Consider the following 24,278-nt stretch of genomic DNA (forward strand, 5'->3'; position numbering starts at 1 on the left):
AGAAGGAAGAGCCAGCCAGGTACCCAGCAGGAGACCCTGGTATAAACTCTCAACCCAAATCTGTTTCAAACTAAGGCATGGAGCTTCTCATGCTTGGTCTTCTACGAGAGGCAAGACGAGGATTAAACTTCCCAGCGTGCAGACAGAACACTGGACACGTAATAAAGGAATCTTGAAAAAAAAAAAAATTCCCAGTCACTTGCAGATTCTGTGCTGGAAGGGAAAACACTTGCTCTAGCAGCCCCCAGGGCAGAATCTCCAAGAAAAGACTCAGGTGCAGGCTTTGTAAAGGAAATGATAAGGATCTGGGAGGAGGAACTGACAGAGCACCTGCAGGAATCGTCTCTCTAAGGACTAGAGCTGTGGCGGTGGTGGCGCACGCCTTTTAATCCCAGCACTCAGGAGGCAGAGCCAGGCAGATCTCTGTGAGTTCGAGGCCAGCCTGGTCTACAGAGCAAGATCCAGAACAGGCACCAAAACTACACAGAGAAACCCTTGTCTCAAGAAAGAAAAGAAAAAAAAAAAAAAAAAAGAAAAAGGACTAGGGCTGTCAATAAAGCAACTGCCTCAGAAAGCAGGGTAGGTTCATAGGAAATCAACAAAACAGGCATCAGCCATCCCCAGCTCTAAACCACCAGAAATGTAACCACTGTTTGCAAGGCTTGTGATCATGATGACTCGGGAGCTGGAGAGATGGCTCAGTAATTAAGAGCACTGGCTTCTCTCTCAGAGAGAGGTCTGGGTGTCGAATTCCCAGCACCCACATAGCTGCTCATAACAGTCTGTGACTTTAATGTCCTCTTCTGGCCTCCTTGGGCACCAGGTACATGCTCATACACATGAGGCAAAATGCTCATACACATAAAATAAAACTACAATTAAAAAAAATGAAGAGTGCCGGGCGGGTGGTGGCACATGCCTTTAATCCCAGCACTCGGGAGGCAGAGGCAGGCGGATCTTTGTGAGTTCGAAGCCAGCCTGGTCTACAGACTGAGTTATAACTGAGTTATAGGAAAGGCACAAAGCTACACAGAGAAACCCTGTCTCGAAAAACCAAAAAAAAAAAAAAAAAAAAAATGAAGAGTGCTTGTTCTTGCAAAGGACCCCCATAAGAGGCCGCTCACAGCCACTTAAACTCCAGCTCCAGGGTACCCTCTTCTGGCCTCCATAGCACCTGCACACACATGGCATAAACAAACAGGAATGTTTAAAAAGTTAAAAATAAGCTGGGCATGATGGTGCACACCTTTAATGCCAGCACTATGGAGCCAGAAACCGGCAGATCTCTGTGAGTTCAAGGCCAGCCTGGTCTACAGAGCTAGCTCCAGGACTACATAGACATTATTTCAAAAAACAAAAGAGTTAAGAATCTCTCCCTCTCTCCCCCCTTTCTCTCTCTCTCTCTCTCTCTCTCTCTCTCTCTCTCTCTCTCTCTCTCTCTCTCATGGGCTGGGTGTGGTGTCACACACCTTTCATCCCTGCACATAGGAGGCAGAAGCAGGTGGATCTCTAAAACTGAAGCCAACAAGGTCTACACAGTGAATTCTGAGCCAGCCAGGGCTACACCCCGTGACTTTCTAGTCTCAAAAAAAAAAGAAAGAGAGAAAAGAAAGAAAGAAAGAAAGAAAGAAAGAAAGAAAGAAAGAAAGAAACAAACAAACAAACAAACAAACAAACTAACTAACTAAAGAAAATGAATGACTTGCCAGCTGACGGTAAGTCACACACCTGCCGTCCTCTGGGACCCAGACTGTGGCATGTTCAAGGTCAGCATACAAGGTAGGCTACAGTGTGTAGACAATGTCTCAACAACCAAAATAGTAACGAAGCCTTGCAATGTTGGCTCTTTTTCCATCTTCTCTCTACAGACCTCATCTTTCCTCAACCTCTTCCTTCTTTGCACTGCCTTAGTTCGCTGTGGATGGGTGGGGGGGAGCTGGCCACTGCCTTTGACAGCCCTGGTTTTGAATAGGAAATCTGTCCCTCCTTAGCCAAGGGACTGTCAGATTCTGTAACCTTTATGTAACCTAGGTTTCCCCATCGGAACCACAGAGACAATGACAGTAAGCACTCTATTCAGAGACAGTAAATGAAATGTGTTTCTTATTAGGGTTGCTGGTAGAAAAAAAACACTTGAATTTTTTTTAAAGTTTATTATATTTTATTTATTTTATGGGGCAGGGCATGTGCATACGGTACAGGTGTGGAGGTAAGAGGACAATTTACAGGAGTCTGGTTCTCCCCTCCTACCATGTGGGTCCTGGGGACTCTAACTCAAACAACCATACCCACTGAGCCATCTCCCTAACCCAGCCTTTTATATCTCAAAGAGAGTTCTCTGCTTTTCTCACCCCACTCCCCAAAAGAAGTGGAATAGGGAAGCTGTTCAGCTGGAATCTCTAGCTCACTCCTGCTTGATCTGGAAAGCCCCATTCCTCTCTCTCTCTCTCTCTCTCTCTCTCTCTCTCTCTCTCTCTCTCTCTCTCTCCAAACTGTGCCCTTTCAGAGAATCTCCAACAAAGGGAAGGCACCAAAAAGCCCAGTTCCGCACACTTGGCGGCTATGGCAGCACCTCCCCTGAAGTTGCCAGCCACCCAAGTCCCCACCTAAGCATTCCAGCTTTTGACCATACTTGGGCACAAACCCAGCTTGTGGCAGACATGTCATCACCCCTTGCCTACAGGCTATATAATCTCCCTGCTTTAGTTTGGGCTGTGACTTATCCAGCCTTGATCTCTGTCTGGGACTGGAGAACCCACCTGGTAGTTGCTTTGCTCAAATAAACCTATTATTTTATTTTTTCAGTATGTCATGATTTGGCTTACTGTGTTGGCAGAGAAACCTGTTATTGGGGTACAGAAAACCTATTAGAAGCATGGAATAAGAGAAGAAATTGTTCTAATTAGTCACAGATCTGGGAAAAAGGAAACCCTGTGAGAACAGAGAGGTAGCTGGATCAGAAAGTAGTTAACTCATAGATCTAGAGACACACAGCCCAGGAGAGAGGTGAGGATCTAGCCTGTGCTAAGCCATGAGTTCAATCCCCAGTACCAAACAAGGACGTAGGTCAGACCTGTAATCTAGGAGGAAAAGAACACGGCCCAAAGCCCCAAGAGCCCAGAGTGTTTTTAGAACATGAGTGAGTTCATTGCAAGTCCTCACACAGAGCCCTCACAGCAAAGATGACTGAGCTACGAAAAGGAAATCACCCTTGGCTTAGCCAGTGGAATACCTGACCATCACTGCCAACCACTAGGTGAATGAACAGTCTTTGAAACTGTGTCCTAGGAATCAAGGAGATTGTCAAGCTTGGCAGGAAGCTATCTTACCTGCTGAGCCATCCTGCCACCCCTGGCACCGTGTTCTTTTTTTTTTTTTCCATGTTCTTCTTAACAGCACATAAAACTAAGTATTACAGTTTAAAATGTTGGTTCATAATCTGGGTTTAGAGTTGGGGATACTGCTCAGGTAAACTGGTAAGCCTTGGATTCAGTCACCAGGAGCACATAAACCAAGTAGAGTGGCACACCCCTGTAATCTCAGCACTTGGGAGAGGCAAGAGGATCAGAAGTTCAAGGTCATTGTTTGCTACATAGGGAGTTTGAGACCAGCCTGGAATACGTGAGATCTGACCTCAAAACAAAAAAACAGAAATACACTATAAACTGGGTGCTGCAGTGTTGTACCTATAATCTCAGCTACTCAAGAGGTTGAGGCAGGAAGACTGCTTGTGCCCAGGAGTTTGAAGACAGACTGTATAGTAAAACTGTAAATAAATAAATAAAAAGCTCATATACAGTTTAATGCTTATTACATACCAGCAGTCATTTCCATATTATATTGTAAAACATATTTTTCTGCATGCAAACAAGAAAATGCTTTAGCCCAAAGGAAACCAGACCAGGCCAGGTACTGGGTCAGGATCAAATTCCAGGAGATCCAGGATTTGCCAAGGCCCTATTTCCTGTGGGCCCCAATTCAACAGGATGACACAGGTTTCAAATGAAATTAAAGCGTGACTCCAGTGGATCTGAGTTTGGGATTCTAATTTAGAAACAAGAGGTGGGAGGACACTGGATCAGCTGTTCCCTTCAAAGTGTCTCTCGTTCTATAACTCAGCAGGTTCCATCCACGGGGGATTGTCGGGGTTCAGAACGTTGATCTTCTGCACATCCTTGTTGTATACCGAGTGTGCTGGACCGAGAGGATGGTGCTGTGAATCCTCGAACACAGTAAGATGCTGCAGGGCTTTTTGTGGTGGGGAAGTACTTGACACCTTGGAATGTTAATGACACTTGCCCCTGGGCATTCAGGCTGAAAACACAGCTGGACTGTGTGTACCGCTACAGGCCGGTTCTTGTCAGCGCGGCTCTGCCCTTAGAAATGAATAAAGAGAGGAAATGCATTCAGGTTTTCCTACAATTAGGATTAGCCCTTTAAAGTATCCGTCCCCTTCAAGTGAAGCGTCCTAGAAAGACTGGCCTGGCTATAGGAATTTGGTCCTCTCTCCATTCTCTTCACAGGTAAAACATTCCAGTTGACTTTTTCCATCTGGTACACATCCTCGCCTTGGGACCTGTCGCCTTGGATTGGACACAAAAGGTAATATAACATAGGACGTGGCCAGATGAACCCTCTTTGCTGTCCATGTTCACAAGATCTCATTCCTTTCTCGGGTTAGAAACAAGCATCAAAGTCCCCAGTTGGCAGCCTCTTCCAGGAACTTGGGAAACACAGATCTCCTAGGCAAGATAGACCTCCCAGAAGGGCTGAAACAATGCTGGGGGCCTGGGAGATGGCTCAGTGGATTAAAAGGCTTCCCACAGGCTTGGAGCACCATGGTTAAGATCAAGGACTACTCTCACCAAGTTCTCGGCCCGACACCCAGGTCAGGTGTCTCACAGTTGTTACAACTTCAGCTCCAGCGGGTCCTAAGCACCTTTCTGCCTTCTGTGGGCCCGTGAGTACACAGACACAGACACACAGGCACACGCATGCACACACACACACACACACACACACACACACACACACACACACACACCAAGTAAAAGTTTAAAAATATATATAAATAAAATATCATTAATATGATAGTTCAAAGCTCAGACTCTCAGACAACTGAATGAATCCTGGTTTGACTTATGGTAAAACCTGAGGCAAATTAAGCTCTCTGTTTTTGTGTCTCATTTTTTTTTTTTAAATTTTATATGCACAAGTGTTTTGCCATGGGTGTTGGGCCCCTGCAACTGGAATTAAAGACAGTTGTGAGCTGCCACGTGGGTGCTCCCAACCACGGAACCATCTCTTCAGCCCCTTGTGTTTTCATTTATAACTGAAGGACACAAATAGCCTTCACAGGTTTACCTGGATAGTTAAATAACTGTGGAGACCCACAGAGTTTTCCTAGTGAGAACTTACTCAGGGTCAGAGAACCTGGACTTGCTTTACCCAGCAGGGCTGCATTATGGCATTGTTTGACCACAGGTGTGGTTACCAGGTGTTTGGAAGTGTCTACACTTGGCTGTATGGTATGATCTTGCAAGGGAGAGGTCTTTTGCCCTGCCCTTTGGCATTGTTATAAAAAGACCTTTGGACTAAAGCCTCGAGGCTGTTGAGTACTGATCCGGGCTCTCCTGAAGCTACCCGCTGTTTCTGTCTTTCTTCTCCTGGGCTAGGTCTCTCTTTCTATCTGATATTGCCTCATTCCTCTCTCCTCCATCTAAGAACCCTTTAAAAGGTGGAGGCAGGTCGGAGCTGGACTCCCACAGGCTCCCACAGGTAATGCACGTGAAGTGTTTAGCACAGTGCTGGACACATTAATCTCACTATGTCCCTTGTCCTGACCACTATTCTGTCACACATGTTTCCTGAAGTAGGTACAGTCATTGTCATAGTTAGGGTTTCTATTGCTGTGAAGAGACACCATGACCATGGAGGGCAACTCTTGTAAAGGAAAACATTTAATTGGGGTGGCTCACTTACAGTTTCAGAAGTCCAATCCATTGTCCTCAGGGCAGTTCATGGCAGTGTGCTGAAGAAGGAGCTACATCTTGATACCACAGGCAACAGGAAGTGGTCTGAGACACTAGGTATGGCTTGAGCATATAGGAGACCTCAAAGGCCACCTCCTCGGTGACATACTCCCTCCATCAAAGCCACACCTACTCCAACAAAGCCACACCTCCTAATAGTGCCACTCCCCTATGAGCTTATGGGAGCCAATTACATTGGAACTACCACAGTCATCATGGCAGACTCCACAGACAGATCCGCAGTACCCACCTTTACCCTTTCTGAAGCCAGCTGTGCTGGAAGTTACTTGTGGGAGGCTGCTACATGTCACCCGGCTTGTGCGGAGCACGGAATCTGGGGAGGGGAATGTGACTCAGATGCAGTGGCAGCCACGTGCAGGTGGAGCTGCCTTTTCGAAACCACCACGGTAGAAGAGCTTTGGAAGTCCTAGTGCCCAGCCCCCAGCACATAGATACCGACTGGTGAGCAGTGGCAGTGGGATTTCCGTGAGACTGTGCCTGTTGCAGAGAGAGTCTTTCTCCCAGGATTATGTCTGACTGTGCAGAATGTTAGTCTACTTTCCAGGCACTGCTGGCAATCCTATGATCTTCCAACTATGAGGCTGTAATCCCTCACTGTTAAAACTCAGGACAGTGAATTCTGTCATCGGCAACTAAGAGCATGCTGTTACCAAAAAGACCAATACAGTCATTATCAGAATAATTCTTCTAATTATAGTAATGAGGCTTTCTTTATTGTATATCTCCAGGCTTCTGGGAATGAAGAAAGGCGTGTATTAAAAACAAAAAAGTGAGCCAGATGTGGTGGCGCACGCCTTTAATCCCAGCACTCAGGAGGTGGAGGCAGGTGAATCTCTGTGAGTTCAAGGTCAGTCTGGTCTACAGAGTGAGTCCTAGGACAGCCAGAGCTGTTACACAGACAAACCCTGTCTCAAAAACCAAATCACAAACACAAACGGGACTGGAGAGACGGCCCAGCAGTTAAGAACACTTGCTCTTGCAGGGGACCAAGGTTCAATTCCCAACACCCACATGGTGGCTCACAACCATCTGTTGCTTCAATTCCAGGAGATCCAATGCCCTCTTCCAACCAAGCACACAGATGATGAGCAGCTAAAACATTTACACACAAAATAAAATGAATAAATCTAATTTTAGAGGCTAGAGAGAGGGCTCAATGGTTAAGAACACTTGTTCAGTTTCTAGTACTCACATAGTAGGTCACAACCGTCGGTAACTACAGTTCTAGGAGATACAACACCCTCTTCTGACCTCTACAGGCACCAGGTAAGCATGTGATGTACAGATATACCTGCAGGTAAAACACCCATACACACAAAATAAAAATCAATAAAAGTATTTTTAAATTAAAAACCAAAACAAAACATTAACAGCTTTTGCAGGGGACCCAGGGTTGCTCACAACTGTCTGTAACTCCAGTTCTTGGGGGTCCATTGCCCTCTTCTGACACACATGGTGCACTTTTACACAAGCAAGCAAAACACCCATATGCGTAAAATAAAAACAAAAAAATTTTAAAAAGAAATATGGACTGAGGCTGTTTCTCAGGGGTAGGGTGCTTAGCTAGCATGTTTCTCCACAGACCATTGAAAAAGTACATGGAAGAAAACAAACACTCAGCATAACAGAGTATATCTTTGAAAATAACAATAATCATTGGGCATGTTGGCACATGCCTCTAATCCCAGAACTCGGAAGACAGCGGCAGGTGGGTGTCTGTGAGTTTGAGGTCAGTTTGGTCTGCGCAGCAAGTTCCAGGATAGCTAGGACTATATAGAGAGACCCAGCCTGAAAAAAAAAGATAATAATAATATAAAAAAATAATAAAATAAAAAGAAAGAAATATCTAAAAGAAGTAAAAGAGCTAGTTAGGTCTACATAGAGAGTTCCAGGATATTCAGGGCTATATAGAGAGATGCTGTCTGGAAAAAAAAATCAAAACTAGGTAGGGAAGACGGCTCGGGAGTTAAGAGTGCACACTGCTCTCCCAGTGCGTTGGCTCACAACTCCTTGTTACCCCAGCTCCAGGGGATCTGATACACACTTCTAGTCTTCATGTCACTGTGCTCACATGCACACATATACATACAATTGAAAATTAAAAACAAAGTCAGGGCTGGAGAGACGGCTCGGCAGTTAAGAGCACTGGCTGCTCTTCCAGAGGATCCAGATTCCATTCCCAGCACTTACATGGCAGCTCACAACTGTCTGTAACTCCAGTTCCAGGGGATCTAGCACCCTTACACAGATATACATGGAGACAAAACACCCACACACATAAAATAAAAAATATAAAATTAAAAGAAATCTTAAAGATAGCCCAACACAATGCTACCATTCTTACAGGCACTTACCTATGTCCTTAACCATTGCCCTACTGCCTTAAGTGCAGATGCAGCCCTCTACTGTTAGAACCTTTAGCACAAAGCACTAAAGACACCCTTTTCTGCATCCCAGATATCTGTGGGATTTCTTGATTTTATGTTCTTGCTTCTTCATACAATCTTACATTGAACCCCCTCTGACTGAGAAAACCAGAACTGTTTGTTGCTATCTGTGATCAGGAGGGTGGATACATTTTAGTACTCAGAACCTATAAGCACTACTTTCTATGACAAATCATACTTTGAAGATATGATTGAATTGTGGGTCATGTAGTGGAAACAACCTGGGATATGCAGCTTAGCACAATGTAATCATAAGCTTTCTTCCCAAGAGACAGAGGACCAGAGGCAGTAGAAGGAGACATATGACCATGGAGGCAGAGACTGTCACCGGCCTTGAGAAGCTGTGGGAGGGGAGAAAATTGACCCTCCCCTGAAACTTCCAGGAGTCAATCCTGAAAACACTAAGCTACAGCAGTAACAAGAAACTAATGCGGGACTTGACTAAGCCATAAGCCCACTATTTGTGTTCTCCCTTCTAAAAGACAGAAAATAAGATCCCTAAGCATGTGACAGTGATTCCTATTATCTTAGTGTTATGCCCACGTCATGAGCCCCCCAGAGACCATCAGAGTCTGAGTTCATATGCAAAAGCAAAGAACCTTTATTGCAAGCTCAAGCTTGGGCTCTCTGTCCATTCCAACACAGCAGTTGAATCAGGGAGAGCCCTGAGCTCAGTTAAGGCAGAGTTTTTAAGGAGAAAAGGATGTGGGTTGAACTCCTGATTGGGCAGGAATGGGGCAACAGAAGTCTTGTCAAACAGGGATTAGTACTGGCGTTGCTACAAGGAAATTCACAACCTGTATACAAGTGATGTGAGCGATCCTTAATGTTCTGGAGCATCTAGTACTTGTTTGTCTCAATTCTGATTGATCTCCCACAGGTTACAGTTTGTGGCTTTTCCTGGTTATTGTAAGGGTGAGGCCTAGTTCTAGTATTGTTAGTTTGCAGCCTGTCATGGCTGCACTAATGTTAAGTTAAGCCACTTCATTAGCACTGTGGAAAGTTCCCATATCTGCTTTGAAGAGGTCATTACCTCTGGCCAGAAGGATCTAAGGTGGAAAGAAAAGGGGAACAAGAGAGTTCTCAGTGGGGCCACACTCAGAGAGAACGCCAGAAGTCTTTGCAGAGAGAAATAACTAGACATTATGATAATTTCACTTTTATTCATTTTTATTATTTTAATTATTAATTACTATTATTTAATTATTTTAATCACTGGGTTCTTGCTGAGTGACTGGCAAGGTGTTCTCCCCACGAACCCATAGTCTTCTGTACTGCTCCCAGATATTACAACATTAGACAGTATTTCCAGGATAAAATAGTCCTTTCCTGAATGGTCTCTTTGCCGGCTTTTTATTTTATTTTGAAATTATTTTTATTTTTATTTTTTGGTCTTGTGAGACATGGTCTCATTAAGTAGCCTTGTCTGGCCTGGAACTCACTATGTAGACCTGCTGGTCTGGAGATCAGAAAGAAAGAGAGAGAGAGAGAGAGAGAGAGAGAGAGAGAGAGAGAGAGAGAGAGAGAGATCCTCCCACCTCTGCCTCCTGGCTAGGATTAAAGGCACGCATCACCATGCCCAAGCTGGTTTTTCTTTTTATGGTGAGTAGAAAGGCCTGAGCTCATAATATGAGGAGGAGATGGTGGGGCAGCAGAAGCCATGGAAAGCGGGCAGTGGGAGAATTCCAGACAGTGGCAAGGGTCAGAGGTGGCAGACATGACAAGAGACGGAGGAAAAAGGAAGATGGCAAAGAGCTACAGCCTAAGAGAGAAGAGGACAGTCCCAGTGACTGGAAAGGCCCCTAGAAGCCCCTGAGGGCTGGTGAACACTGACGTCTGAGGTCCTGGCGCTTGGAGCTCCTGCGCCACAGCAATAGTCACTGTAGATGCAAAGAGTCCCAACCCTTTGGGCTTATCTGCTGTACCACTGGGGGTACTGACTGAAGGTGTCTGCAGCTCTTGCTAGTGGCCAGTTAGAGCCAAGGATTTCACTAACTGCCAACTGCAAGGTCATTGGCAATTGGAACCCAGAGGGGTAAGCTCGAACCTGAGTTCCTAGAGTTACATGTGTTATGATATATCGCACAGGGGACCCCAGCTGGCCGGGCCAGGGTATCCCACATGTACAAGGAAGCATGGTGGGCAGATGCAACAATGGACAGCAGCCCATGGAACAGTCACTCATACCTAGGGGCTGCATCCACGTGTAGAGTTTATTACAATAAAGAGATGAAGAGAAAGATAGGAAAGAGGGAGACAGGAAGAAAGAGAAGGGAAGGAAAGCGGAGGTGTGCACACCTCGTGGGAATGGAGAGAGAGAGGGGGCAGGGAAGAAAGAGGAAGAAGAGGGTTTTTTCCTTATAGTGAGGCTTTTCCATCAGGATGCAGGGCAGCCCCAAGGGACGGGTTTCCAAGGGGTGGGTCAGAATACTGACATTCCTCTGTTTTGATTATTATGTTATGGGTAGCAAGTGGGCGAACAAGAGTGCTGAATTCCTGAGACTGCTTCAAGCTGACAAGGGGCAAAGTGGGGAGGGGGACACTTGGCGGCGGGATCCAGGCGTCTGTTCCTTAAGGGAGCTGAGAAGGCAGGCAGGTTGCAGCAGTGATGTTCCAGGAGCTTGGGGGATGGCACACCAAATCAGGAGTATAGAAGCCATAGCATCTGCTGTTTCTCTGGAGGTCAGGCGGGAAGATTGAATCTGCAAAATATGCTCAAAAAATAGGTGGGGTCAGAAATGGACTCTGGAGATTGTTAGTTTTTTATCAGACCAGATTTTTTGATACAGTAGCAGAACTTCTCCCAGGAACCTGCAGGTATCTGTAAGACAGCTGGAATAGATTTACATCACAGCAAAAGAGTTAAAAATCCATAGAAATTGAAGGACTCTTAAGAACTCTTTGTAGTCAATGTTGTATTAGTTTATCAAAACTGAATTTAAAACTTTGAACCTCCAAAGTTATATCTAAAACCTGTACCGTGAAGTTTGTGAATGAGGCATACCTGTCTGTATTTTTAACAGGAAACTTATTAATGAGCTATCAAGGTGCTCGTAGTCTCGGGATGGGGCTGTTAAACTGATACATCTTAGTCATCAAACACTGTCAGATCTGAGAAGGAAAAATTTTAGAAGTGAGACAGCTTTTCTATCTTCATATAAACAAACCAGGGTATACTGAGAGCACTCAATAGTAAAAAGTTATATAGGAATCTGTCCTGTGAGTTTATCTGATCTGGTAACAAGGTAAATTGTGTCTAGACCTAGTATTAGCCCTGGGAGAGGGAGACCTGTGAATTTTATAGAGAGAACTGAGAAAGCAGCTGAGGCAAAGCCTGGCCATCAAATGGAATCAGAGATCTGAGAAGGATAAATCATACCTGAGCGCAGACCAAGCAGCTTTCAAATCCATTCAGTCCATACCCAGCTCTCCATATTGTCAGAACAGCATCAATCTTCGACCCATCAGGACCATAAGGTGGGAGTTTTTCCTGTGGAAGAGGGACATAGGGAAGACGGCTCTTACTTTGTCTAGGCAAAAGGAGTGCAATCAATTCCCCGATGTCCTGCTATTTGTGCACAGTCTGGGCCGGGTCCTGGTGGCAGGTGTCACAAAATGGAGCATCTTGCCCAGAGGTCAGTGTTGCCATTATCCGGATGGAGACATCTTCTTTGGAGACCTTGGGTCACTGTTAGGATCTGGGAGTCTCTGTTTGATATAATAAGCTTTTTGATTAATGTTTTAAGTGGCATATCCTGCAGATCTCTGAGCATTTGCAAACTTCCCGTCTATTAGACATGAATGGCTGACTATCAGTTAGTATTCCCTAAGTCTCTCATATCTTAGCAGCTTCCATAAGGCTAGGACTTGCTGTCTCCTGAGAAGGCCAAGAAGAGTGATAGGGGAAAGATCCCAAGGCCAAATGAGAACAGGAGAAAAAGGGGCTTGTGAACCAGGGTACAGCCCAACTCTGAGAAAAGGAAAAGGACCCTCTCAGTGGACCAGAAACTCCATCCTGAATGATTTATATAGAAATAATTTCTTAAGGTCATATGATACCTCTTTTGTTCTACATAAAGAAGGTCAAGTGTCTTATCTTATTGCAGAACCATTTTAATTAATAAATATCAATTGACAATATTGGGTCCAGTTTCCTGGTATGTCACTGGGCATTAGGTAGCCAATTTGGTCCCCTATGCCAGGGGTTCCATCCTTAACTTAGCCCTGACGACTGTTCTAGGAACAGGGAGCACAGGATGACATATTCTCCATAACTGCTTCAAGCTGAAATGGGGTGCAGGTGGTCAGGACTCTGGCTAGTCAAAGGTAAGGAGGGAACCCAAGCAATGGGGTATTTATCAGAAGCATATGGTCATCTGACCTAGCCATCGAGAAAGGAAATACTTATATTTGGCTGGACTGATCTACGTCAGTCTTCAGCAAGTCCATGTGTCACAGGTTGAAGTCGGTAGCTGGTGCCTGGATGTGTCAGTTAGTCAAATGGAAGCCTACTGAAACAGATACAGACTAGAGACAAGAGTTAAAATTTATGAACTTATTTGGAATTTTCAGACCTGTAGTTTTGGTAATTAGAAACCAGGAGAGAGAAAAAATGCCATTCTCAGGAATAGACTCATACTCATAGACTCATATAGACTCATATAGGTTTAAAATCCTGAGCTTGTGACCCGAACAGTATCAGAATTGCATTAATATTAAAATCTGAAATTTTAAAATCTTAATATAACAATATCATAGAAAGAGAAAGCAATTTGAAGCATTTAGGTCACTTATTTATATCTTTGTAACTGGTACTTATATCCTGAATCATTTATCAAGAGACCTAGTACACGGCATTTTAAACAGATTTAAAACCTCTTAAGCATTACTGCTGCTACCCTATCCTGGCATATGAGTGTGCTGTCCCCACCCATAACTGATTCAGGAAGTGACTTCCTGGTGCCCTTAGTAAAGATGGCAGTGAGGCCATATGACCTGTCTGTTTTGACCTTATTAAAGATGGTACCTGACTGACCACATGATTGCCCTTATCAAATATGGTATGGTGCCTGATCACATGATCATGTGGGTTTTTTTTGTTTTGTTTTGTTTTTCCCAAAAGAAATTCAATAGATAAGGAACGTAAAAACTGAAGCATTTAAAAGTCAATCAGAAAGAAATATAGGTGGCCCCATGAATCACGCATTTCCATTTCACATAGGAAATAGAATTTTTGAAAAAAAGACGGAGAAACTTTTACGGTTAATGCATTGGAGCTCAGAGGTGGAGCTGTGGAGGGGACAAGGAAATGGAGTAGCAGTGCATCAGGGTGGGAGAGAGGGACACCCCAGGCTGCGGCACGGTGTGAGCAGCTTCAGAGGAAGGAACCCAAGCCGTGGGGTAGCGGCAGTGGTGGGGGCAGGGGGCTATGCTCTGCCTGGCTTGCCCCAACAGCATGAGCGGTGGTGGTGGTGGCAGCAGCAGCAGAAATACAGTCAAGTGACCAGACATTTCTGCAGCTAGTCTGCCACCCCAGTGGGGCAGGGCTCAGGGCTGCGCACTAAAGTCCCGCGGGTGGAACAGGAGGTCCTGGCAACGGAGTTGGACCACAGAGAGAAAATATTTAAGAGATAGAATTGCAGACAAGGAGAGGAATTAGAAGCAAGGGAAAAGTAAAGAGAACAAACTTTGCCTAATGGGCAATTTTAAAGGGTGTAGATGCTGTGGAAAGGAACCTGGCAACAGGTGATGACGCAATTGTTTAGCAGAAACTGGAAGAGCATGGGTGTTGTGCGGTGGAGGAGGGAGCTGGGATAGGAGAGGGTAGGTGTATTTTCCACAGTGAGGTAAAAAGATCCAAAGGACTGACCTCCAGCATCCCAGAGGGTCAGCGAGGACCAATGAATGGCACAAGAGAGCCAATGGACCATCATACCAGATGCTGTGGGATTGAGTGGGCATAGGCTGTCTCCATATGTCGTCACATAGGGACAGGGGCCGGGCTATGAGCCTGAAAGACACATGGTTCTGGTACCAGCTAGAGAAAAATGAGATGAATCCTCAGCTGTGGGAAATGGCAGAAAGGAAGAGGGGAATCTTACCCATCTGATAGGGTGAAGAGTCTCCCGCAGTGCTCCAGTCGGGACAAAAATGGGGGGGGCGGTACAGGATCCCAGAGCTTGTCAGACTGCCATTGGGCAGGAGAAAGCAGTGGGATTGCCTGCCGATGTCATGGGTGCCAATGTTATGATATATTGCACGGGGGACTCCGAAAGTATCCCACATGTGCAGGGAAATATGCTGGCATGCTGGGCAGATGCAGCAGAGGGCTGACGGGTGACCCACGCCAAGCAGGCATGGCGGTGGGGCAGTGGTCGTGGACAGTCATTCACAACCCAGACACTGCATCCACGCAGAAATGGTTTATTATAATAGAGAGACGAAAGGAAAGATAGGAAAGAAGGAGAGAATAGAGAGAGAAAGAGAGAGGAAGTGGGGGTCAAGGGTGCACACCTCATGGGAGAAAAGGCAGAAGAGAGAGAGAGAGAGGGAGGGGAGGGGAGGGTTTTTTTTTATTTTTCCTTAACCCTGTGATGCATGTCTTTAATCCCAGCACTTGGGAGGCAGAGGCAGGCAGATCTCTGTGAGTTCGAGGCCAACCTGGTCTACAGAGCGAGATCCAGGACAGGCACCAAAACTACACAGAGAAACCCTGTCTCAAAAAAAAAAAAAAAGAAAAGAAAAAAGAAAAAAAGAAAAGAAAAGAAAAAACAATGAGGCTTTTACATCAGGACACAGGGCGGTGCCAAGGGGTGGGTCAGAATACTAACACTGGTTTCCGAGGGGCAGGTCAGAATATCAGCATGTCTCTAGCTAAGCCATGTCTCTAGTTATCAAGGTGTGGAGCTATAAGCCTGTGAATCTGTCAGCCCAATCTGTAAATCTTTGGTTCCCAAGGACCAGAATGACCAACACTAAAGAGCTGTTCTTTGCCTATTAATGATTTCTGTCTAGGAAGAGCAAAAGGTTCTAGTTTCCTCTTCTTAATGTTTTTAGCGTCTTTAGCAGTCAGACCAAGTCACCCAGATCTCATCCTGGAAAGATAACTCCTTTCCCTCCCATAATTGCACAAGGCTGTTTCATCGGCTACTGTGGTGATATTTTATTTGTGCTGAAATGTGATATTTTATTTGTGCTTTAATAAATAAAGCTTGTCTGGAGATCAGAGGAATAAGAACAGCTATTATAAGTAAACACAGAAGTCATGAAATGTTAGCACACGCCTTTAATCTTATCACTTGGCAGGCAGGGTTATGTCTGGATCTCTGTGAGTTCAAGGCCACACTGGAAATGGAGCCAGGTGTGGTAGCACACGCCTTAAATTCCAACACTAGTTAACCATGGAGGTCTAGAGTTCTGTACAAACAGACAGGAAGTGACAGCTGTGTAGGAAGAGGAAGTGATGTGGCTGGACAGAGAGAGTAAATCAGATGGCAGAACAGCAAGGCACTTAGGCGTGGGTAGACAGGAAATAACTCGCATTTGGAAGCTACAGAGTTGGTAAGGTAAGGTTAGCTGTGGCTTTCCCTATTTCCCTGATCTCTCAGGTATTCACCTCTATATCGGGCTCTGTGTTTTTTTTTATTTAATAAGACCATTTAGAAATTCATCTGCAGGCTACTGCCCCACCTGCAGATGACAGATTTCTTATTTTATTATTTTATTTTATTTGTGTGTGTATATAGAAAGGGTATCCACAGTGGCCAGAAGATGTTGGATCCCCTGGAGCTGGAATTACATTTGGTTGTGAGCTACCTGATGTGGATGCTGGAAACCAAACTCAGGTCCTCTGGAAGAGCAACAAGTGATCTGAACTGCCCAGCTATCTCCCCAGCCCTGGATGGCAACTTTTGAACCAGTAGCCAATTAGCTTTGCCCTAGAAACCTAGACAAAAAAAATACCAACATCCACCAATACATAGAAGCCATAGGCCTTTTTCTCTAAAACAGTTGGGAGATGACGGCCATTCAGAGATGATCATTCTCCTTGGCCAGCCTAGTCTACTGATCTGACTCCAGGTCAGTACCAGACTGTCTCCAAACAGGAAGGATAGACCTTGAGAAATGAGAACCCTACTGAGGGATCCTCCAGCCTCCACATGAGCAGGAATACACACTGGAATTAGAACACATCACACACACACACACACACACACACACACACACACACACACACACACACACCATTTAAAAAGGTTATACAGTGTTCCCAAACACAGAGTGCTTTGGAAAACTGAGGCCTATCAGGATGACCTACAGTCTAATCATAGACTCTAGTTATGGGAAAACATATGTAAGTCACTAAAGGAAGTTTTCAAGGTCAAAGACCTTCACGGTACTTCAAGTTATATAAAGCCACATTCCGGAGTTCCCAAGCTTTGAGTCACCATGAAAATTAGACCTTATATAAGCTCCCAGGACACTGAGCTTAATTCAGAAACCATCATATCGATGCTCACTGTCTTCCATGGAGAGAGACCAGGAAAGGAGAAAGCCATCCACGGTACACGCAGATTCAACTGGCTTCTCTCTAATGAGAAGCTAAGAACCTGTTACGCTGAATATTCTTGGATCATGTCAGATAATCATAGGTTCAGCCACTGGATTAGTCACATCATGAATTTCATAATCACCATGTAATTGACACAGACCTTCCAGCAGTCCTTTCTCCCTGGAAGCAGTTTATTGCTGGGATTAAGCAACTGTCACTCTGAGAAGAAGGAAGCTCGTTGCTCACCTTGAAGGTGAGTGGAAGCTTTCTGGAAGTTTCTGCTCTTCCTTGCCAAATGACCCAAGTAGGAACAAGCAAATAACCCTTCAGAATGCAGAGGCTGGGGACTAGAGACACCCATGTAAAAACCTATGGCTTTTTAGACACACCCTGGTATGGTTGTGTGCACCTGTAACCCCAGCCCTGGGGATGGGACCAGCAGTAGGTGGATCCTGAGAGCTTGCTGGCCAGCCAGATAGCCAAAATAGATAGCTTTCAGTTCAGTGAAAAGCTGTGTCTCATGGCAATAAAGCAGAAAGTGACAGAGAAAGACATTCAACGTCTTGCTCTGGCTTCAGCATGCAACACCCGCTCCTCCCCCACCACACACTTGCAAGGATGCAGAAGTGTTTCTCTGCAAATAGGAGCCCAGAGCAAAGGCAAAAGAGAAAGCATTTGATGTCTAGGATGTCACGAGAAGTTAATTACCCCATTGCACCTGTGCGCTCCTCCACACAAACACAATTAAACCTTGAAGCCTCTCAGAGGCAACAGCTGTAGCCAGGACTCTGAAGACAGAAGGCCCTTGCAAAGCCCAGCTTGGCAACTTCCCTGCTGTTTTAGTTAGCCTTCGAATTGCTGTGACCACAATCCCGGATGGAAGCAAAATAAGGGAGGGAAGATCGATCCATCTGGTCTCATGGCTTCAGAAGCTTCCTGCCCAGGATGAAGAGAAGGCAGAGTGGAGAGGTTCAGTTCATGGGGGCAGGGACAGGTGATGCCAGCTCTTCACATCCTGGTGGACTAGGAAGGAGAGAGCAAGGCAGGAAACAGGGGCACTTAAGACACTTCAAGGATCAGGCTCTAGGGACCTACTTCTCTTAGCTAGACGACCTCACCTCCAAAAGTTTCCAGAACCCACCCCCAAAAGTACCACCAGCTGGGTGCCAAGGGTTGAAGATATGAGCCTATAGGGAATATTTCCAATTCAAGCCAGAACACCTGCAATGATGACCTGTGGCAGATGGGACCTACAGGGTTACATATCCCAAGGGAATCTTGGAATGATTTTTAAAAATGCTTGTGGTAGTGCGTGTAAGTGAAGGCCCTAGTGAGCCTTCCTTACTTCTCTTGTCACACTCAGAAGCCTGCTCAAGCCTCCATGCTACCTCTCCCTTTGAGAGGCAACGCTGGAATCTGTTGGTGCATATTTGGGTTCTCCACCAACCTGCAACACTATCTACCCCTGAGCCCTGGGGGCTGCAAGCAAGCACTAGATTTGGATTTGGTTCGCTTTGGTTTGTTAGAAGTGGATTTTGTTATTGTTTTCTTGGTTGATTGGTTCTTCTTTGAACAATATAAGCATTATCTTCTATGCCTAACACAATTTCACTCAAACCTTCACGGCAAATAGACCACATGATTAATATCTATAAATATATGTTGTATATTAGTATGTAATATCTATAAAAAATGTTCACCTCAGACCACATCTACTCAAACTCCACAGGTGCCCCCCTGCCCCGACACCTGGCATCTCTCCCCAGCTGTGTCTCCATTCCCAGGAAGTTAATGATCAATGCTGTGTTCAAGGCCTTCTTCCATAGAATGTGCTGTTTGTGAGTTTCCTGGCCAGACCTGGCTCCTCGGGCGTTAGCGGATACCAAATCTAGTGACTCTGTCTAATTCAATTCATATCCAGAACGGTAACTTATTGGATAGGCACTTCAATCTGATTCTTGATGATTTGTTAGCAAACAATGGTTAAGAAACTAGGTTCTGAGTCATACTACACACAAGTCAACTACATTTCCTAGTATCTATGGCTGTCCACCGGGGACCAGGTGACAGGGTTCTGGGCAACTGAAGGCAGATATGATGTATTCACTTAACAAGCCTGGCCCATAACTTCCTCCCTGACCCTTCTCTTTCTCTTTGTTCTCTCCCTTCCTCTCTCTGTTTCATTAGTATATATTAATTATGCAAAATAGCATATTTCATTATGATATTTTCTTGTGTGCTTATAATGTACTTTGGCTATATTCATCCCTCATTATTAGCCTTTCTTGTCTCCTCTCCCCTTCACACATACTTTTCCTAGTCTCATTTCCCCTCTTTTTGGTTGTTGTTAAGGTTTTAAAATTTTTTTTTGGATATGCATGTGTGTGCTTGTATACATTTATATGTACCATGTGCTTGTGGGAGCACTGGAGGCCAGAAGAGGACATCAGATCCTCTGAAACTGTTACAGGTGGTTGTGAGCTGCCATGTAGATACTGAGAACTGAACCCAGGTCCTCTGCAAAAACAGTAAGCACCTTTAACTGATAAGCCATTCTCCAGCCCCAGTTGTATTAAATTTGGAGATAGGATCTCACTGTGTAACTAACCCTAGCTGGCCTGGAACTCACTCTGTAGCTCAGGCTGGTCTTGAGCTCATATGTGATCCACCTGTGTCTTGCTGGGATGAAAGCTGTTGTTTCTACTTTACTTTTACTTTATTTGTGTGTGTGTGTGTGTGTGTGTGTGTGTGTGTGTGTGTGTGTGTGTGTGTGGTGTGTACCTGTTTGTGTATGTGTGCAGGTGCACTCAAGCCCTGATGCATGTGTGGAAGTCTGCTGTGGGATGTCTTTCTGTATGCTGTGAATATGTGTGGCTCCCACTGGATAATAAATAAAGCTGTTTTGGCCTATGGCAAGAAAGCTTACAACCAGGAAGGAAATTCAAGCAGAGATACAGAAAGAAAAGGGGCGGAGTCAGAAGAGATACAAACCCTCCCAGAAGGAGCAGCAAGACAGCAGACCGGTAACTCCACGGCCATGTGGCAACATATAGATTTATAGAAATGGGTTAATTTAAGATGAAAGAGCTAGCTAGCAAGAAGTTGAAGCCATAGGCCATACAGTTTGTAATTAATATAAGTCTCTGAATGATGATTTTATAAGCAGCTGCGGGACCTCCGCAGGTGGGAGAGATTCATCCTGACAGTGGGGCCAGGCAGGACTGAGAGGGTCGGGCAGGATCTAGAGGGACCGAGAAACTTCCCTCTACAGAAGTCAAAGAGCAACTAATGGCCATCACCCCTCCTTCTATCACGAAGGGTCAGGAGACAAACTCAAGTTGCTGACTTGGCAAGTGACTACCCACGGAGCCATCTCCCAGCCCATCCTCTTGGCTCTCATGTCTATTGTATTAAATCTAGATTTCACGTGTGAGAGGACCTGTATCCCCAAAAGAGATACAGGCCTGAAAGAGACTGCCCAGGAAAGCTGCCCAACCATGGAGAGGAAGAAATGAACCTTTATGACAGGAAATTCCAGAGACTTGGGGGCTTCTTTATTAATGTAGCTAGTGTTAATTTACCTGACTAACGTCTTTTAAGAGCTCCTAGCACATAAATGTCAGTTTTTATTAACAATATTGTCAGGACATGGTCCAAGAATGGAGTCGTGTGAGGAGAATTCTGAGTACTTGTGAGAAAAACGCCAAGAAACCAAGACAAGGGAGGGTTTCTCTGTGTTGCCCTGGCTGTCCTGGAACTCACTCTGTAGACCAGGCTGGTCTCAAACTCATAGAGATCCACCTGCCTCTGCCTCCCGAGTGCTGACATGCACCACCACTGCCTGGCAAGACCTCACTATCTTCAAAATCACGGAATTGTTCTTGGAATGTGCTTTCATACCCTTTCCAGGTGTGGCAGACAGGAGTGAGTTTACCTCCGATCATTCATTACAACTGGCTGTTGTTATTTGTTCATGTGCCTCTACGGAAAACCATGTCTGGCTGTTTCGCTGTGCAGCTTGTCCACGTGTGTGGCTTGTCCTTGTGACTGGATGCTTCATTCATGTGACTCTTCTTAACTCTCAGAGCATAAATTGTCTGATGCTCTGAATAAAGTTGACTATTGCGGGGCTGGAGAGATGGCTCAGTCATTAAGAGTCCTTCCAGAGAACTCAGGTTCAATTCCCAGCACCTACATGGCAGCTCACAACTCTCTGTAACTCCAGCTCCAGGGGACCTGACACCCTCACATAGACATACATGCACGCAAAACACCAATGCACATAAGTTAAAAAGAAAGAAATCATTCTAAAAAGCTGGCTATTGCATGAGATGTTAGTCCACCTCGTTTATGGACTCCATTCTCTCAGATCCCACCACCTCTAGAATGGTTAATAAGTACCTGTTCCATCAGCTAATGTTTATTGTTACAGGTAATATGTGTTTCTCTCTTCTCCATCAGAGGGTCTTCATGCTCTTCCTGTATTGCCTGATCCTCTCTTCCTCTAGTCAACTACTAGTCATCTCTAAGATTGCAGCTTCAGGGGCAGGAGAGATGCCTTACAGTTAAGAACACTTGCTGCTCTTCCAGAGGACCTGAGCTCAATTCTTAGCATCCACATGGCATCTTTTTTTTAAAATTTATTTATTTATTGTGTATACAGAAGAGGGTGCCAGATCTCATTACAGATGGTTGTAAGCCACCATGTGGGTGCTGGGAATTGAACTCAGGACCTCTGGAAGAGCAGTCAGTGCTCTTAACCTCTGAGCCATCTCTCCAGCCCCCACATGGCATCTTATAACCATCTGTAATTGAATTCCAGGGAATTTGATGCCCTCTCCTGGCCTCTGAGGGCATCAGGCATCATGCATGTGGTATACACACACACACACACACACACACACACACACAAAAAAAAAAAATACTCATACACATAAAATAAGATAAATAAATCTTAAGAAAAAAGACCAATAAAGTATGTGTGTGTTTGAATCTTTTTTCCCCCAAGACAAAGTTTTACTATGTAGCCATGGCTGTCCTGGAACTCACTATATAAACCACGATGGCTTGGAACACACAGAGATCCACCTACCTGCCTCTGCTTCTGGAGTGCCAAGATTAAAGGTGTGTGCCATCATGCCCAGTTTCAAATGTGTTCTTCCTCCTAAAAGCCTCCCAAACTTCCTAGTTTGTGTCAGTGTCTCTCTTCTAACTGCCGAGCCATCTCTCCAGTCCAGGCCTGCTATGGTTGGTTTATGGTGTTTTGAGACAAGGCCTCTCTGCAATCCTGGATGAACTCAACTCAGCATGTACTGCAGGCCAGCCTTGAATCTACAACCTTCCTCCTTCTGGTTCTTGAATGTTGGGATTACAGGTACACCCCACCATGTCCAGTTCAGCCCTGCCATTCAATTTATTAATGTTCTTCTTGTGCCTAGCATGGTTCCTGACATACAAGATTTACTTTTTTTAAAATCTGGGCTAGGGCTGGAGAGATAGCTCCATAGTTAAAGGCTATGCTTCTCTTTCACAGGACCTGAGTTTCAGTTCCTAGGACACACAATGGATGGCTCTTAACTGTCTGAAACTCCAGTTCAGGGGATCCAATGCTCTCTTCTGGCATCCACATGCATGTGCACACACACACACACACACACACACACACACACAATATTAACAAACCTTTAAAAAAAACTAGGAGGGGGGGTTGGGGATTTACCTCAGTGGTAGAGCGCTTGCCTAGCAAGTGCAAGGCCCTGGGTTCGGTCCTCAGCTCTGGAAAAAAACAAAACAAAACTAGGATTCATTGCCTGGGATTCAATGGACCAGTGGGTAAAAAGGAGTGTCTGCTATGTGAGCCCGAGAACCTGGGTTTGCATGACAACACCCACATAAAAACCAAGTGCGGCTGCTTGGGCACCTACAGCCTCGGTGCCAAGGGTGGTGGAGACAGAATTGGGGGGACTTCTTGGTCACCGATCTAGCTGCAGCTTCAGTGAGTAACCCTGTCTCAAGGGAGTAAGGCAGAGAGTGACAGATCACCACACCCAACTTCCTCCTCTGCTCTCTGTGTGCATACAGGCCCATGCACCTGCACACATATTGTGCACCCACACGGATATATATACTACACTCACACACATGTACACATACACAAATAAACAGCTTTTTAAGAATGGGAGGCTAGGGGGATGACTCAGCAGGCAAAGGCACTTGCTGACCAAGCCTGACCACCCAGGATCCTTGGACCCTACATGGTGGAGGGAGAGAATGGATTCCTGCAGGTCGTTTCCTAACCTCCACACATGTAGCACTCACCCCACACATGCAAATAACAAGTAAGCGTAATTTAAAAAATTTTAAAAAACTATGACTAGGGAGATGGCCCAGTGGGTAAAGTGCTTGCCACATAATCATGAGAACCTGAGTCTGATCCCCAGAATCCACTGAAAAAAGAAAAAGAAAAAGCAAAAACAAAAAACAGTCATGCTAGGGCACAATTGTAATCCCAGCCCCAGGGAGGCAGCTACAGCAGGAGCTGTGGGGCTTGCTGGCTAGCCAGCCTAGACCGATAAGTGAGTGCCCAGTTCAGTGAAAGGCTCGAGGAGGGCTGGAGAGATGGCCCAGTGGTTAAGAGCACTGGTTGCTCTTCCAGAGGTCCTGAGTTCAATTCCCAGCACCCACATGGTGGCTCACAACCATCTGCAATGAAATCTGGTGCCCTCTCCTGTCATGAAGATGTACAGGAAGACAGAACACTCACATACATAAATAAATAAATCTTTAAAAATGCTGGAGAAATACACCCAGTGTTGACATCTGGCCTCTGCATGCACATGTACATGTGATCACAGACACATACAACACACACACACACACACACACACACACACACACACACACACACACACGCACACATTTTGAGCTGTGTGCAAGCATGTGCACAGTGCAGGCCCAATAGTCTTCACGGGTCAGGTATTGGAGCTGCATCTGGTTTCTATCTCTGCAAGTTTAGAAACTTAATTTTTCATGGAAGCCCAGAATCTGGAAAATGAGGCACAGTCACCTAACCACATTTACAGTAAATTTACTTTCCCAGGAACCACAGAGCCAGGAAACACATTTCCTTGCAAAAGCCAGTTTGATGTAGCAAGGATAGATAGGAGATACTTCGAGGCTGTGAATGTAACTTCACTCCCTTGAAGAATGCTTCCTCCAGACACAGCC

General features: G+C 45.3%; 2 long non-coding RNA genes across 2 annotated transcripts in view; one reads left to right on the forward strand and one right to left on the reverse strand.

The window, feature by feature from the left end:
• Window positions 1-3,794: 3,794 nt before the first annotated feature.
• On the reverse strand, window positions 3,795-7,131 carry LOC128122758 (uncharacterized). The gene is made up of 2 exons (XR_008222487.1): window positions 5,983-7,131; window positions 3,795-4,376 (listed from the first exon to the last, which is right to left on the reverse strand). It is a non-coding gene; the product is annotated as an uncharacterized LOC128122758 (long non-coding RNA).
• LOC128122757 (uncharacterized) overlaps window positions 4,141-24,278 on the forward strand; it is a 33,080-nt gene continuing 12,942 nt past the window's right edge. Inside the window, exons 1-2 of the long non-coding RNA XR_008222486.1 lie at window positions 4,141-4,232; window positions 4,524-4,602. This is a non-coding gene — a long non-coding RNA (uncharacterized LOC128122757). The remainder of the gene's footprint in view (window positions 4,233-4,523; window positions 4,603-24,278) is intronic.

The sequence above is a fragment of the Peromyscus californicus genome, unplaced genomic scaffold (genome assembly GCF_007827085.1).
Source record: "Peromyscus californicus insignis strain IS unplaced genomic scaffold, ASM782708v3 Scaffold_3__1_contigs__length_106647218, whole genome shotgun sequence".
NCBI classification, from domain to species: domain Eukaryota; kingdom Metazoa; phylum Chordata; class Mammalia; order Rodentia; family Cricetidae; genus Peromyscus; species Peromyscus californicus.